The following is an 18,738-nucleotide window of genomic DNA, read 5'->3' as shown; positions in this document are numbered from 1 at the left end:
CTTTGACCAGTTAGAGGGCTGTGTCTTTGGGCATCTTGATTGTAGTTCATTTGGTTTCTCAATATGCATTGCATAAGGACATCATTCATGTTGGTTTCAAGTTTAGTCTGCAGCAGAGTCTTCGCAGTAATAACTGTGGCCCTGGTTTACCTGGAAGAATATCATTGTGCTGACGAGGGCAGGCCCTGTTGTGGCAGATTTGGCAAGCTGAGGAGTGCAGCATAGCAATCTGTATAATCCCAGGCACATTTCTCTACAGGTTGCTTGGCTGAGTGTGTGTGGCAAAGTGTCTCTTGAGTTTGATGTTGACTGTGGTACTTGTCATGTTTGGCAGGTAATTGAGTTCAAACCACCAGGAAAATGAATCAACTTGGACTAATTGTTATTCACCATTCCACTTGAAGCTGTCATTTGCTGTGAATGACCATGGGAAGCCCGGGACCTCGTGTCAATGCAGTGGTTCTTTTGCTTGATGCGGCTTGAGTGCATTGCATAGTGCACATCTGGATACTTCCCTTTCCATGTCAGTGTACATGGAGACCCAGTATCATGATGATTCCTTGGCCCTGTGTCTGGTTGCTTCCAACCCTGGGTGCCCCAGGTGAAGTTTTTGGGAGTAGTAGCTCTGACAGAGGTAGGGATTATAAATCGCTGGCCACACAGTATTAGTCCATTCTGTACAGTTATTTAATGTCCAATTGGTGAAGAATGTAGGAGTGTCAGTAAAGTGAATGAATTGGAGTTCAACCAAAGCAGTGAAGCTACAGAGTCTTCAAATGCGCTCTATTGTGACAGTGTTGATAACACCATAGGAAAGAGTGAGATCCTCACCAATCTCAACATAATTAACAGTAACGCCAGACTTAAAGTCGAGATTGATGCTGGAGTGAAGGATAATGTACTATCCAGCTAAAAGTAGCAGGAAAAAGACCCATATGCAGCACCAGATCCCAGCACCCAGATGCATCTCGTGGCTTATGGCAGACAGACAATCCACACTGAAGGTGTTGCAACCCTTCATTGGACGCAGTAAAAAATTGAAGTTCCATATAGTCAACCAGAACATAAAGCCGCTTCTAGGGATGCATTGAGTGACAAGTCAAGAAAGGTACGAGCTTATACTTTATTACATTTAGTGGGTCCCGAGGCCGTCAAATAATTCAAATCATTTTTTTCCAAATGGAAGAGAAAAAAGAGGACACCAAAATAATCCTGAAGAAGTTTGAGAACATCTGTCTTCCGGTAAAAATATAATCTTGGATAGACATACGTTCAGTTCAAGAAACCAAAGAGCGGGTCAATTAATACAGTCATACACGACCACCCTGAAAATAATAGCAAAACAATGTACGTTTCGAACTCTCATCAATCAACTAATGAGAGATTGAATAGTTTGTGGAATTCATAGCGATTTACTATACAACCAGTTATTGCGGGAGAAGGGCCTAACATTACACGGAGTCATTAGTATCTGTATGTAAAATGAACAATCAAAAAAAAAGCAGAGATTTTAGGTGGGAAACAGAAGTATTAGCATTACAGGAAACGCTCTACTCCAAACACAGTGACCAGCACTCTCTGAACAGTGTCCTGCAAATGGAAAAGATGCAACAACTATGGAAAATGGGATCACTTCTGGTGCTGCATATGGGTCTACTTCCTGTTACCTTTGGCTGGATAGTACACTATCCTTTGCTTCAGCATCAATCTCTACCTTAAGTCTGGAGTTACTGTTAACTATGTTGAGGTTGGTGAAGATCTCACTCTTTCCGATGGTGTAATCAACACTGTCACAATAGAGTGCATTTGGAGACTCTGGAGCTTCACTGCTTTGGTTGATCACCAGTTCATTCACCTTACTGACACTCCTACCCTTGGAGGATCGAGCAGCTGCCATGATGCTGATGACAGAGGAGGTCTGCTTTGGTTCGGATCTGCAGCATTTAACAAAGTGGTTCCATTTACCACATTTGGTGCATTTTTTTAACATATGCAAAACAAGCTGTTCTGTTTGATGGGTGCTAGCTGCTCGAGTTGGAGCATGGCGCCCTCTGGACTGTGAGCACTTCAGTTTCCCGCCTATAACCTTTGCTTCGTTTCTCAGATTGCTCATTTAATGTGCAGATATTGATGGCTGCTTGTAATGTTAAGTCTTTCTCTCACAGCAGCTGCTTGCGGACTAAATCGTTATATATTCCACAGACTACTCGATCCCTCATTATATCTTCAGTGAGAGTTCCGACCACACATTCCTTTGCTAATATTTTGAGGGTGGTCCTGTATTGACTCATCTGCTTTCATGGTTCATGGAATTAAACCTATGTTTATCAAGCATTATGTTTTTTATCAGAAGGCAAATGTTTTTGAATTGTTTCAAGATATTCTTGGGATCTTCCTTTTCCTCCTTTGGAAGACAAATGGCTCGAACTTTTCAATATCCTCGGGATCCATGAGGTTTAACAGGGTAAAAGTCTGTACCTATTTTGACTTGTCAGAGAGTGCTGCACCACAGTAAATATGTCATTCCTTCTGGAACCCAAAGGTATCCACAATATTTTCATCAAAGACAAGTGGGTTGCTGCAGTAAAGTCCTTGTGCCATACTGCTAACTCCTGACACCATGTATAATATTGCGTGTTGCTCAAATCACCAACACCAAGGACTTCCAACAAAGGTAGAGTATTAAAGATACAAGGTGCACTCTAGGAATACACCAAGGCTCCTTAGGCAATACCTTCCAAATCCACGGCTGCTATCGTCTAGAAGGACAAGGGCGGCAGACAGATGGGACACAACAACTTGGAAATTCCCCTCCAAGTCACTCACCATCGTGACTTGGAAACATATCTCCATTCCTTCACTGTTGCTGGGTCAAAATCCTGGAACTCTCTCCCTCACAGTATTATAGGTGTACCTCCACCTCCAGGGGTGCTGCAGTTCAAGAAGGCAGCTCACTACCGCCATCTGAAGGGCAAATATAACTGCTTCCCCAACCATACGAATCAGAAATAATATTATGTTTAATCTTGCTTATATTAATGCATCGCTTATAGCATTAATGTATTGACTTATCAAGGCGTCCTGAAGATTCATACCACAATCAAACCGTTCTGGTGTAGTCAGAACTAAGCTTTCATTGTACAATCAATGACAATGTTGCAAGTGCTAATCCAGCTGATAAACAGTAAAAGGTAATAAATGTAATTTCATTCATTCAATGTGATGCAACCATTTGAAACTTTTGCCAAAAACATGCACAAAAATTGGGAGATATGAATTTTGACTTTTCTTTATTTTAAAAGGCAGTAAGTAACAATAAAAGTGATGGCATGAGGTATTCTTTGCCATTTCCTGCAAAGAAATTGGATTATTTAGACTCTTTTACCAAATCTGATCACATAGTAATCTTTAAATAGTTTCCAGGCTTGTAATAAGTCCAGACTACATTCTACCCCACTTCATGCTGATACTCTTTGCCCATTCAGAGAGTGGTTGGGGTGTGGAATGGACTGCCTGCAGTGATCGTGGAGTCAGACACTTTAGGAACATTTAAGCGGTTGTTGGATAGGCACATGGAGCACACCAGGATGATAGGGAGTGGGATAGCTTGATCTTGGTTTCAGATAAAGCTCGGCACAACATTGTGGGCCGAAGGGCCTGTTCTGTGCTGTACTGTTCTATGTTCTCTGTTCTATGTTCGTTCGGCCTTTCACCAATTCCTTCACTTTGTTTTTGTACATCCCTGCCCCCATTTCTCATCTCACCCTTCCCAATTCTTCCCGGCGTGTTTCCTCTCTTTATTTGCCAGTTCATTGCGGTTCTCTTGCCCGTCTTTCATTCCAGTTTACGCTGGTGTACCCCTTCCTGCTATCAGCTCACGTCAGTGTTCCTCTCTAATCTAACCCCTTTCACTTCATGGGTGTCACTTTTTGGATTCTTGCCCCTCATTCCCCCATTCACCCCCTGCTATCCTCTGAATTGATCAAAGCGAAACTTTCATTCTCCCTCTCCATCTCTACCGAGTCCACACTGACAAAGGCTTTGGATGATTTTCCTTTCCCTCTCACTTGACTAAATCTCCATGCTGCCAGCAGAGATTATGGATGGAATTCTCTTGTGTTCAGACTAGGTGTGGTGCCTGTAGTGGGAGACTTCAATTTCCCTGGTATAGACTGGAAATCGCTGAGGGCAGGGACTCTGGATGGGGAGGCATTTGTAAAATGTGTACAGGAGGGTTCGTTGGAACAATATGTGGACAGCCCAACTAGAGAGGGGGCTATACTGGACCTGGTGCTGGGGAATGAACCCGGTCAGGTCTTCAAAGTTTTGGTCGGGGAACATGTGGCAAATAGTGACCACAATTCTGTTAGCTTTAGGATAGTGATGGAAAAGGATGAGTGGTGTCCCAAGGGTAAGGTGTTGGATTGGGGGAAGGCTAACTTTATTGGGATCAGGCAGAAATTGGCAGCTCTTGATTGGGAGAGGCTGTTTGAGGGTAAATCCACATCTGGTATGTGGCAGTCTTTTAAGGAATGGTTGTTAGGGCTACAGGACAAGCATGTGCCTGTAAAAAAGAAGGATAGGAAGGGTAGGATTAGAGAACCGTGGATAACCAGGGAAATTGAGGGACTGGTCAAAAGGAAAAGAGAGGCGTATGTTAGGTCCAAGCAGCTAAAAACGGAGGGAGCTCTGGAAGAGTATAATGAAAGTAGGAAAATACTCAAACGGGGAATTAGAAGAGCAAAAAGGGGTCACGAAATGTTCTTGGCAGACAGGATTAAGGAGAATCCCAAGGCATTTTATTCATACGTTAGGAACAAAAGGGTTGTAAGGGAAAAAATCGGACCTCTCAGGGACAAAAGTGGGGACTTATGCTTGGAGCCCAAAGAGGTAGGGGAGATCCTAAATGAATACTTTGCGTCGGTATTCACTAAGGAGAGGGATGTGTTGACTGGGAGTGTCTCGGAGGGGAGTGTTGAACCGTTGGAGAAAATCTCCATTACAAAGGAGGAAGTGTTAGGTTTGTTAGAGAATATAAAGACTGACAAATCCCCAGGGCCTGATGGAATCTATCCAAGGCTGCTCAGGGAGACGAGAGGTGAAATAGTTGGGCCTCTGACGCAAATCTTTGTCTCGTCACTGGACACAGGTGAGGTCCCAGAGGATTGGAGGATAGCCAATGTGGTCCCGTTATTTAAGAAGGGTAGGAAGGATAACCCGGGTAATTATAGGCCGGTGAGCTTGACGTCCGTGGTGGGGAAGTTGTTGGAGAAGATTCTTAAAGATAGGATGTATGCGCATTTAGAAAGGAATAAACTCATTAACGATAGTCAACATGGTTTTGTGAGAGGGAGGTCATGCCTCACGAACCTGGTGGTGTTTTTTGAAGAAGTGACCAAAATGGTTGACGAAGGAAGGGCCGTGGATGTTGTCTATATGGACTTTAGTAAAGCGTTTGACAAAGTCCCTCATGGTAGGCTAGTGAAAAAGGTTGGATCCCATAGGATAAAGGGGGAGGTGGCTAGATGGGTGGAGAACTGGCTTGGTCATAGAAGACAGAGGGTGGTAGTGGAAGGGTCTTTTTCCGGCTGGAGGCCTGTGACTAGTGGTGTACCGCAGGGCTCTGTATTGGGACCTCTGCTGTTTGTGATTTATATAAATGATCTGGAAGAAGGAGTAACTGGGGTGATCAGTAAGTTTGCGGACGACACAAAACTGGCAGGACTTGCAGATAGTGAGGAACATTGTCAGAGGCTACAGAAGGATATAGATAGGCTGGAAATTTGGGCAAGGAAATGGCAGATGGAGTTCAATCCTGATAAATGCGAAGTGATGCATTTTGGTGGGAATAATGTAGGGAGGAGCTACACGATAAATGGAAGAACCATAAAGGGTGTAGAGACGCAGAGGGACCTGGGTGTGCAAGTCCACAGATCTTTGAAGGTGACGTCACAGGTGGAGAAGGTGGTGAAGAAGGCATATGGCATGCTTGCCTTTATAGGACGGGGCATAGAGTATAAAAGTTGGGGTCTGATGTTGCAGATGTATGGAACGTTGGTTCGGCCGCATTTGGAATACTGCGTCCAGTTCTGGTCGCCACACTACCAGAAGGACGTGGAGGCTTTGGAGAGAGTACAGAGGAGGTTTACCAGGATGTTGCCTGGTATGGAGGGGCTTGGTTATGAGGAGAGATTGGGGAAACTGGGGTTGTTCTCCTTGGAAAGACGGAGGATGAGGGGAGACTTAATAGAGGTGTATAAAATTATGAAAGGCATAGATAGGGTGAACGGTGGGAAGCTTTTCCCCGGGTCGGTGGTGACGTTCACGAGGGGTCATAGGTTCAAGGTGAAGGGGGGGAGGTTTAACACAGATATCAGAAGGACATATTTCACACAGAGGGTCGTGGGGGCCTGGAATGTGTTGCCGGGCAAGGTGGTGGAGGCGGACACACTGGGAACGTTTAAGACTTATCTAGACAGCTATATGAACGGAGTGGGAATGGAGGGATACAAAAGAGTGATCTAGTTTGGACCAGGGAGCGGCGCGGGCTAATTGTTCCTGGTTTCTCGTTTCAAGGCTTCATTCTACGATCATCTTGCTGGTGCCAGTACAGAGTGAGACTGCGGATAGTTGGGAACCTGTCTCGGGGGCAGGGGATTCATATGGTGTTCGTGGAAGTGGAAATGACTAGGGTTGGGAAGCATTTTCCGATCGGGGCCATTGTGATCTCCTGGACTCGTTTCGATCGCCTCAGGGGGTCGGAGAGGAATTTCCCAGATTTTTTTTTCCCCATATTGGCCCTGGGGTTTTTCACTCTGGGTTTTCGCCTCTCCCTGGAGATCACATGGTCTGGAATGGGGGGGTGGGGGTAAGTTAATAGGTTGTAATGAACAAAGCATCGTAGCTGTGAGGGACAGCTCGGTGGATAGGATATTGGTATGTAGATAGGCTGGAAAATTGGGTGGGGATCCTGGATTCAGGATTCAATCCTGGACCGGGGGGGCGGCGCGGGCTTGGAGGGCCGAAGGGCCTGTTCCTGTGCTGTATTGTTCTTTGTTCTTTGTTCTTTGTTCTTTCCGATAGGCCAGAATGACGGGATCCTGTGGGAGATTCTGTGTTTGGAACCTCCTAAATTATGCACAGGTGAGTCTCCCCCCCCCCCACCAAATCACCTGGCTGATTCATCATCTGTCAGCTTCGAAGGTCCTGCCACCATATTTAAACACCAGTGGAGCACACTCCAATCACTCTCTCCAGCCCACCTATCTTCAGCAGACCATGCAGGATGTCAGCAATGATGTGGAGATGCAGGCGTTGGACTGGGGTAAGCACAGTAAGAAGTCTCACAACACCAACCTGGTGTTGTCAAACCTGGTGTTGTCAAACCTGGTGTTGTGAGACTTCTTACGGATGCCAGCAACCCAGAGAGAAAGGACTAGAAGGCTTAAAAGGAAGTCTATTTCTCAGTTCAACCACCCTTCCCCCAAGCCCATCTGGAGACTTTGTGCATCCCCTTCCAGTAAATGATCTGGGAGTCCACTGACCTCCTTGTTTGTGAAGTTTTTATGCAGCTTTGTCGGGGTCCAGCTTCCCTCCTCCGGATCTTCCCTCTCCCTTCCATTGCTTGACTTTTTCATCCACCTCCTAGATCCTCTGCTTGCCAACATGAACCCTCGCCGTACCCCCCAGCTCCTTGCACAGCCCACTTTCCACTTTGCCCCCTTGTCTTTGTTAGGCCACACTCTGTCATCCTCCAGCCCACCTTGCACTCCACCCCAGTTGAACAATTTGTAAGCTGACTAAGAACCTAATCGGCTCCTTCCCTGGGCTATCATCAGGTCCTGGAGTGGCATTTGAAACTGGAGGCTTTTAGTTCAGAAACAAGTGCGTTTCTAACAGACGCAACCCTTTCCTTCCACAAACTGGCATGCACCAGAGATTCTGCTTTCCATGGACACACAGAAGTTGGGATGTGTCCAAATTGGTACTCATAGTTGCTTGCATGTGGTGTCCTCCTACTGAGCCAGCAAACATTAGCCAGGTTAATGTTGGAAAACCCTGCAGACCTTTGACCCCAGTTCAAAAAAGGTAAAGTTATTTGGATTAAGTTGATCCTGAAAGATTTGTTGGGGTCAGCACTGCTGCAGTTTGTTAGGAAGAAATCCAAATTCCAGCACTGCTGCGGAAAATAATCTCGCCATACACTTCTTTGTCTGGTGATACAAATGCTGAAAGTGCATTCAGATATTTGAAGCATTCAATAAAATTTTAATTCCAAGGACCTAGCTGACTCAGACATCCTCAGCCCAACAATTTTCAGCTGCTTTATGAATGATGTTACCTCCATAATGAGGTCAGAAGTGGGAATGTTTGCTGATGATTGCACAGTGTTCAGCACCATTTGTGACTTCTCAGATACAGGAGTGCGTGCAGCAACAAGACCTAGACAAGGTTCAAGCTTGGGCTTATCACTGGCAAGCAACATTCACATCACACAAGTGCCAGACAAAGCCCAACTCCAACATAGAGAATCTGACCATCTCCCCTTCATATTAAATGGCATTACCATTACTGAATTCCCCATGATCAACATCTTGGGGGTGACCATATACCAGAAAATTAAGTGAACCAGCCATATAAATAATGTAGCCACAAAAACAGGTTTGAGGTTTGGATTCTGCAGCATGTTACTCACTTCCTGACTCCCCAAGGCTTGTTCACTACTTACAAGGCACCAGTTAGGGAGTGACAGAATACTTTCCATTTGCCTGGATGAATGCATCTCCAACTACACATGAGAAGCTCATCACCATCCAAGACAAGGCAACCTACTTGATTGACATCCCATCCAACATCTTAAACATTTAATCCTTCATCATCAATGCACAGTGGCAATGTAGTACAAGACGCACTACAGCAACACTCAACACTCATTTGACAGCATTTTCCAAGCCCATGACTTCTATCACCTATAAGGACAAGGGCAGCAAACACATTGCAACACCATCCACCTGCAAGTTTCCCTCAAGCCAGAAATCATTTTAACTCAGAACTACATTGCTGTTCCTTTACTGTTGCATCAAAACCTGAAACCCTCTTCTTAATAGCACAGTGGATGTACCTATACCTCATGGACAGTTCAGGAAAGTGGCCCATTACCACCGTCTCAAGGACAATTGGGGATGGGCATAAGACAATGTTGTCTTTCAAATGCTGGATAAGCATGTTTTTATTATGCCCCTTAATGGCTTCTGCTCCATAACTTTGTTTATTCAAGTTGTCATGCAGACTTTCCCCTGTAATATATGCATTTAGTTTCATTGAAGATTAGTTTTAATCAGCACAGCATTTACATTGTTTTCATTTTTTATTTGCTACTGATAAGTAAAAATGTTCTTCTCAATTTCACTTTCTATCCATTTTAAAAGTTAAATAGTGTTCAGTAACATCAGAAACGTCGTTATATTGTTTTGGCGGCAGTGTCTCAGTACAAGTGGATGATCTTTGGAATTCTCCACCCTAGAGAAGAAGGTGTAATTGGTGTTATCAGCAAGTTTGCGGATGACACGAAGATGGCTGGACTTGCAGATAGCGATGAGCATTGTCGGGCAATACAGCAAGATATAGATAGACTGGAAAATTAGGCGGAGAGGTGGCAGATGGAATTTAATCCAGATAAATGCAAAGTGATGCATTTTGGAAGAAATAATGTAGGGAGGAGTTATACAATAAATGGCAGAGCCATCAAGAATATAGAAACACAGAGGGACCTAGGCGTGCAAGTCCACAAATCCTTGAATGTGGTAACACAGGTGGAGAAGGTGGGGAAGAAGGCATATGGTATGCTTGCCTTTATAGGACGAGGTATAGAGTATAAAAGCTGGTCTGATGATGCAGCTGTATAGAACGCTGGTTAGGCCACATTTGGAGTACTGCGTCCAGTTCTGGTCGCCGCACTACCAGAAGGACATGGAGGCGTTAGAGAGAGTGCAGAGAAGGTTTACCAGGATGTTGCCTGGTATGGAGGGCCTTAGCTATGAGGAGAGATTGGGTAAACTGGGCTTGTTCTCCCTGGAAAGACGGAGAATGAGGGGAGATCTAATAGAGGTGTACAAGATTATGAAGGGGATAGATAGGGTGAATGGTGGGAAGCTTTTTCCCAGATCAGAAGTGACGATCACGAGGGGTCACGGGCTCAAGGTGAGAGGGGCGAAGTATAACTCAGATATTAGAGGGATGTTTTTTGCACAGAGGGTGGTGGGGGCCTGGAATGCGCTACCAAGTAGGGTGGTGGAGGCAGACACGCTGACATCGTTTACGACTTACCTGGATAGTCACATGAGCAGCCTGGGAATGGAGGGATACAAATGATTGGTCTAGTTGGACCAAGGAGCGGCACAGGCTTGGAGGGCCAAAGGGCCTGTTTCCTGTGCTGTACTGTTCTTTGTTCTTTGTTCTTTGAAGTGAGAAAGTGGAGTTTAAATGACAATCACCACGATCATGTTGAAAGGGCGGCACGGTGGCACAGTGGTTAGCACTGCTGCCTCACAGCGCCAGAGACCCGGGTCCAATTCCTAGCTTGGGTCACTGTCTGTGTGGAGTTTGCATGTTCTCCCCGTGTCTGCGTGGGTTTTCTCTGGGTGCTCCGGTTTCCTCCCACAGTCCAAAGATGTGCGGGCTAGGTAGGTTGGCCATGCAGAATTGCCCCTTAGTGTCAGGGGGACTCAGGGTAAATGCATGGGGTTATGGGGAAGGGCCTGGGTGGGATTGTGGTCGGTGCAGACTCGATGGGCCAAATGACCTCCTCCTGCACTGTAGGATTTTATGAAAGGCAGAGCAGACTCAGCATACTGTATGGTCTCCCCCTGCTCCTATTTCTCAGGTTCTTATCTCTTGTGTATCATTGAGATAAATTAGATGGACTAACTCCTCTGTTGACAGTAGTATTCAAATGGGTAAACTGATAATCATGTAACGTGTGCCAGACAATCATTTTGCAAAAAACACACAACAAAAACCTCCACTATCTCAAGACGTGAAATGGAACGTTGGGAAACACTGATGCTTTTGTTGGTGTTATTTGTTTACACTTGGTCTCCTGAAATAGCAAAACCTGTAACAGATATCTAACTTTTTATTTATGATCAGAGGGTCATGAGGAGAGGGAAGAAATCTCTCAGGAGAGCTTTGTTGATGGATTTTCTATCTAGGACGATAAAAATAAGTACAAATATTATACACAAAGAAGAAAAAAAATTGTTAAAAATCTCCAAAACACTCTCCAGTACCTTAATGGAGGTGATCATTAATTTAATATCATTTCAGCCACGTACTTCCTGACTGTTCGGGCACTGTTAAAATGATCAATGTAAAGACACAAGGGGTGGGATATTACGGCCTCGCTCGTCCTGAAGCCATAAAATCCCACCCGAGGCCAACGAAACTTTCCATTGTCCGCCCCTCGCCTGCTCTGATTCTCGTGGCGGCCGGGGCGGTAAAATCCCAGCCAATGAATTAGGTGCTTCCAAACATAAACTTAACAAATGGATCCTGCTGCGTTATTGGACCCTTATTTAAAATGAACATCAAATTTGTGTATCTTCCAAGTGACCATAGGAGATACTCAAAAAATCTCTTGACAAAGGTAGCAGCAACCTGCAACTTGAGTGCAGTCCATCGCAGTGCATTGGGTCAGAATCTCGTCCAGAATCTCCTGGTTCAAGTTCCACTCCAGGACTCGATGGTCATGGAAGGTGTGTCCATAATGTGGCTAAACAGGTTGAGTACCAACTTGTAAACTCTTCCAACATTCGCTAATGGGTGGTGGTAAGAGCAGGAATGATTCCTGGTCAGCCATGTGATGGAAAGAAATTGGAGCTTCTACTATCACTATCCCTAGCTCTAGGCTACAACATGCATGTTAAAGTGTATGTTAACTATGGCAACTCTGACTCTTTGGGAGGGCTAATTGCCTGGAGAGCTCATGTAGACTGGTGCCAGCAGCATGGAGTTTGATGGTTATTCTGGCTGGGGTGGACTCGGGACCTGCCTCCTTGTCCTATCCGTGATGGAGATTGCAGTGCTGTGGGTCAGTTCTGCATTCAGGCAGAAAACTCAAGAAGAAGAGGAATTTTTTAATTCTTTCCCGTGATGTGGGCATCATTGGCTAAGCCAGCATTTGTCTCATGAATCGTTCAGTGTCATTCACCACTTTAGCTTATCATTTTGGCACCTATTTTTACAATGCCCAATTTCACAGATATATCAGCCAAATTTAACACAACACTCAGTGCAGATTCTATTCTGTAGGTAATCATTGTCAAGCAAAATATACGGATCCCAAACCAAATTTTGCACGGAACCCAAAGGTGCGTTCATAACATTCCAGATGTTCCTCGCCACCCTGAAATAATACCCACCATGATGCCAGCAAGTCAGCTACAACAGTTCAGGTTCAACAATCTGTACCTGGGCATTTGCAGGTCTGGGCCTCCAGACTCTTTCTCAAAAAATATACTTTATTCATAAAACTTGTAAAGTAACATCAAATAATTCAAATGTGATGTTATACAATATAGTTCCATTTCTTTCAGCACAGTACATGGTATTCTGAAGTGCCTCACTGGATTTACAATGACAGGTTGTAGTCATGATTTACATTTCTATTTCATGTCAAACAGACCTTCCTTTCTCCTTGTCCCACACACTCTTTATTCAAAACCTATTACACCTCCAACTTTTCCAAGTTTTGATGAAAGATGATTATTCTGAAAGTTTCTCTCTCCACAGATGCTGCCTGACCTGCTGAGTATTTCCAGCATTTTCTGTTTTTATTTCAGAATTCCAGCATCTGCAGTATTGTGCTTTTGATCATCATTTTATTCCTGTTGTGATTATCTTCTGGGTAAGGATGATTGACAGGTGACAAGATGGGAAATTGTATTTGGCCCTTTATTGACTAAATGGTTTATCAATCCGAAAGGTGCAAAGGAGACAAAATGGTCAAATGCTAGACATCAGCAGAAATCTAGAAAAATGTGAAAACAGAAAGCCAGCTATGTGGAAACAGGAAGAGAAAACAACTCCCAGAGGATTGCGAGGATGAATAGTGCCTTGAATCCTAGTCAAGACACTTTGGTTCCAAAACTACTGTTTTCACTGCTTGACATTGGAATGTGACTCCCTGTACTCGGGACAGACCATCGGAAGCCAGTTGTTTGAGAGTTTCATGTGGCTTGGGTGGGCACAGATGACTCAATGACATCTTTTGTAATCAATCGTACAAATGATTGGTTTAAATCAGCCTCATGGGCTCTTCTGTGAGGCGAATGTACAAGAAGAGTTTCCTGAGGGGGAGGAGACCATGTCAAGAGAAATAGCAAGGTATCCAGCCAGTGGAAGTTGCGGCAATCTCACAGAAAAATGTGTCTCGCAGGAGGATGTGCCAAAATGGGGCCAAAATGTACATGCCACATAGACTGGCACAACCAGGGAATAATCACACGGACCAGGATTCTGCCCAGAGAATAATGGTAATGTTGCTGCCCTTTGATATCACTGTTCAAACATTAGTATGTGTCAAGTTTCATTTAGTTGGAATAAAATATAAATAACAGGGTACTGACCTCCTGTTACACTGTAGGGATTCCAGGTATTCTATGGATAAACATAGGTCCTTAAACCCACCCCAGGAGGCCAGTAATAATAAATGTCAGGTAAATGATAATAAATTTGCTTTCCATCCTTTAATCCTGCGTCATACTCTAACCAAGATAACTTTAAATTATTTTACGGTGAGCCAAGCCAATTAAAATGAATTCATAAAAGTTAATCATTGATAATTTTATCTGAGCCATACATTAACTGAAATATGTTTAATTTACTGGACAGTTCACTATGTTTTATTCAGGGTAAAATAATTTTTAAAAAACTATTGAGTTTTGTCAATTTACTGGATTTTTAAAAGAATCAGTGTTTATAATATTGAATTCCATTTACCAACACATGAATAATTGTGAAAGGCAATTTTTGACAACTGGAAGAATTACTGCATAAAGGTTGCTGACTTCGTTGCTATTAAAAAGTTGTAATATATTATCCAGCATGTAGAAGTACAAAGTACTGACTACTCTACCCCACTCCACCCAGCACGTACTCCTCCACCCTGGAATATTGACCCTGTACGAGGAGCTGCCTGCCATCACAGGATTAAGTCCTGTTGTAGGGAAAAATCCCTTGTACCAGTGCATTCAAGAGGTCGAGTCGCAAGGCAACGTTCAAAGTGTTTTTCTTTATTGTACGATTACTGGGAACCCAGGGAGAACCAACGTAACCAGCTCCGAAACAGTGGCTTGGCCACGTTGATCTCAATCCTTTCACATCAGCTCTGGATCTTTATAGGGATCCAAATTCGAGCGGGAACATTTGATTATGCATTTTTACAATATGTATAAAGTGGTCTGTCAGGTCAGGAAGTTCTCTGGGAGGTTTGTCAATTTGCATTTGTATGGTGTGTGTTTGTGTTAATGGGACTACCTGTTCTTGCCCCGGTGTTTTAATGTGTTTCCCATTATCCCCTCTATGTGTCCCCTTATATCTATTGACCTCATTGTTTTGTGTCTGTGTTCCCTGCTTGCGAGATTAGGTGTTAATGTCATTTTGTCCTGCTGTGTGGAGGGAGATTTAATCTAACCTTTTATTCCTTTTACCCTAGTTTGTTAAGTTTCTTTGCCTGCCTTGGCCATTTTATTCCTGTAATATTTTATTGATAGTCTGGTTATGCCATATAGCCCACTCTCGGTCTTGACTCGCAGATATCCCGATCTTCCTTGGCCAAAGGCCGGTTTAAAATGCAGCTTTGCGCTGTTGCTGGGCAGAATAAGGGTCTTTCGTTGGCTTTGAAATTTAAAGGTCTCTCAGCTGTGCAGAGGGGGTTTGAACGAATATCCATCCGGGTGTTCCCCTCTGCATTGTAGGCACGTTATGAATGGTGCCAATATGGCTTTTGGAAAATTGCCTACTTCGGTCCCTCCTCTCGTCCAGGGGGTCCCATTCATGGCTGACCCCCCATGGACGATCTTCAGAGGTACAGTGACTTGTAAAGATGTTGTCCTTGCCGTTGTTCCTCTTCCTCTGTGGCGTGGTTAAATTCTTGCATCTGGATACTGGCAGTGGGTAGCATTCTTGATGTAATATTTGCACATATCACTTTAATACAGGTTAGGCCCAGGCAGAGTGTGAACAGGATGGCTACTACTAAGATTAATCCCTTCATAATGTATGCTCCCCAAACTGAGTTAAACAGCCACCCTAACCACCCATCAGTCCCTGTTAATCCCTGTTTAAAGCTATCCAATTGCTTTTGTATCCCGGACATGGCTGCTGTTATGTTTAGTGTCTCGTCGTGTACATATGTGATGCATTTTCCTTTGATGATGGTGCATACCCCTCCTTGTCTGGCTAGCTGATAGTCTACTGCATATCTTGTTTGCTGTGTGTATAGTCTGAGTTCTGCGAGTTCTTGGTCAATTGCACCCAGTGCTTGTAGGGTGTTGTTTCCTAAAATGGTCAGTCCACATATGAAGAAATTCCTATTACTGGCACTGATCACCCTTGCGGCGCCTCCTAGGGATAGTGTCCCCAGAAATCCATACCCCAGGGAAGACCCTAATGTGACAGGGGCCTGCCAGTCGGCGCAGAATTCTGCGCTGATGGCCCTGGTCACTATGCGTTTCTGGACATGTCCCTCGCTTGGGCACGGAACCGTGAGAGGTCTGATTGTCCCTACGGAAAAGAACCTTGGAGGCCTGTCTGTGGCCGTCATGTATACATTTTTGAATAAAAACACGTAACCTTCTTTAACCCGATAACATGCATTACCCCGGGGTCGTTTGACCACATGGTCCCATCTTGTGGGACCTTCCCTCCCCCGGGACTGTCCACTTGATTGTACCCCTTGGTGAGAATCAAATGGGTATGTCCCCGAGGCTGAGCTTACGTGGGTGCCGTTGCACTTGCCACACATAAGCTGCCTACCCGCGGTGACTGCAATGCATTTTTGTTGCTTGCAGTCACAAGTGAAGTGTCCTTCCCGGACCCGGCACTCCTGGAGAGCACAATGTGCCTCAGCGCACGAATCATTTTTAGGGACAACGGCATGCACGCACCCCCATCCCTCTCCCTTAAAACATTGTGGGTAGTTCCCATGTGTCTCCTCCTGTTGGGGTCCCATCCCCCTTAGAATTCCCGGCTCAGTGAGCTCTACACACCTTCCTTGTATCCCTTGTTTAAAGTACCCAATATGTTCCTTGCAGGGTGCCCCCGATGTGTCAATAGTGAATAACTCTTGTGGGAGCCACCCTGGTGTTGCGATGAATAGGGAGTTTACTGATCGCGCTGAAGGGTAACAAGCGGTCCTATTCCCATAGATCTGGATGTGTGTTTTCAGGAATAGGTTTCCTTCCATGATTGGGGGTTCTGCTCCCCTAACCCCCATGTGTTGGAGCGTATTTACAATGGTCATGGTTATTATCAAATATGTCCCTGTTCCCATATCGTTTTTTCTCAACAGTATTTTTACAGTTATAGTATATACAGAAAATAAACAGGCAATCAAATTAAAAGTAGTTTGTTCCGACGTCTTGATAGTAGATCTGGTCCTGGTTCCTGTGGAATTTGAATGAACGAAAACGGTATTCTTTAGTTCATTTGTCTTCATACAGCTTTAATTGGGTCCAGTGTTTCCAGACCCCCTGTCCCCTTATATCTATACAGGCACAGGTATCTCCGCTAATAATGACCTCGTAAGGTCCGTGCCATCTTGGGGCAAATCCTGGTTTTGCAGGAAGCACTTTTGTTAATACCCGGCTCCCGGCCTTTGGGACCTCTGGTAATATTTCTGAGTCCTCCTCTGTATCGACCTGTGCCTGATTAAAAATTACGGACCGGCGCATCCCCTTCAATTGGGTGCTAAGGTCTCGGATGTATTGACGGATCTTATCCTTTATCGGACCCACATCTGTCCAGCCTGTAATAATGTTTTCGGGTAAGTGCATTGCCCGCCCGGTCATCAGCTCGTATGGAGTCAAGCCGGTAGTTCGATTTGTGGTCGCCCTAAGCCTCATCAGAACTGCAGGTAGGACTTCTGTCCAATTTCTACCTGAGGATTGCATTGCTTTTGCCATGGTTATTTTTAGAGTCCGATTCATCCTCTCCACCATCCCGGAACTTTGTGGGCGATAGGGGATGTGAAATTTCTGTTTTATTCCTAATAATTGGCAAATGTTTTTCATAACCTTTCCTGTGAAATGTGTTCCCTGGTCCGAATCAACTTGAATTGGCATCCCCCATCGGGGAATGACTTCTGCTGCCAATATCCTGGCTACCGTTAGGGCTGTACAATTGGTTGTGGGGAATGCTTCTACCCACCTGGTGAATTGATCTACTATTACCAGGCAGTATGTTTTCCCGTGAGAGGGGGGGCAATGGTCCTATGAAGTCCATTTGTATCTGTTCCCAGGGTCCCTTCGGTCTGGGTTGGTGTCCCATCTTTACCTTTATGGGCTTCCCGGGGTTGTGCTGTGCACATATAGTGCATCTGCGGCAGTATGTGGCCACATCTCGTCCCAATCCTTTCCACCACCACTCTCTCCCCAGGATCTGTATCATTGCATCCCTGCCTGTATGGGGAAGCCCGTGGTGTAGTTCCAGTAATGTGTTCTGGATACATCCTGGTGCCAATACCCGGTTATCTTTTCTCCACACCCCGTCAGTCCCTTTAACTGCGCCCAGCTCCTCCCATCTATCTCGTTCTTGCTGTGTAATGTCCCCATGTAATTTCTGTATGTCAATTTCTTCCGGTTCTACCACTATTGCTGCAAGGGGCAGGCTTTTAATGTCGCTGTTTTCTAGTGCTTGCTGTGCCGCTGTGTCTGCGGCTTGATTCCCTTTGAAATGAATCCACCCCGGGGTGTCCCTTCCGGGTTCCCGCTGGTGGGCTTTTATTTTAATTACTGCGGCCTCTGTAGGCTGTTCACTAGCTGCTAGCAGCGCCCTTATCTGCTGTTGGTGTTTAATGGGGGTACCTCCTGTAGTAATGAACCCCCTTCTCCCCCATGCGGACATGTAATCATGGATCACACCAACGCGTATTGGCTGTCTGTATACACATTTACTGTTTTCCCTGCTGCTAATCTTAAGGCTTGGGTGAGGGCAACTAATTCTGCTACCTGAGCGGACTGACCCCCGTCGATCCTTCCTGATTCTAGGGTTTCCAGGTTCTGGTCTACTACTGCCCACCCTGTCCTTGGTGATCCTGATACATATTTGCGGGACCCATCCACATAGAAGGTCTTATCTGCTGTTGGAAGGGGTTTGTCTCTAATCTTTCCTTCCTTGTTATCTTTGTCAATTTCTCCACAGCTGTGCGCTTCCCCAATATCTAAAATCCCTTCCGCGGGATTTTCTCCCGTGTCCCTAATGATGGTGACTGACTTGTTAGGTGGTAGGAGTGTGGCCTCCCACCTTGCCCTCCTTATATTTGAGACTGTTTTGAGTTTGCCTGTGTTTAGCATCTCTACCAATGTATGTTTTGTGTGTAGCACAATATCTCCTGTCATGACAATGGGCTCACTTATCCTCACAGCCCATGCTGCACAATCTAGGGCGGTTATGCACCTGGGCATCCCGGTGACTACTGGTCCCTCAGCCGTTGAATAATACCCCTACGGGTCTCTTTCT

This window comes from Mustelus asterias, chromosome 3 (assembly GCF_964213995.1).
Source record: "Mustelus asterias chromosome 3, sMusAst1.hap1.1, whole genome shotgun sequence".
Classification (NCBI taxonomy): domain Eukaryota; kingdom Metazoa; phylum Chordata; class Chondrichthyes; order Carcharhiniformes; family Triakidae; genus Mustelus; species Mustelus asterias.
Note: the sequence above shows the minus strand (reverse complement) of the source record.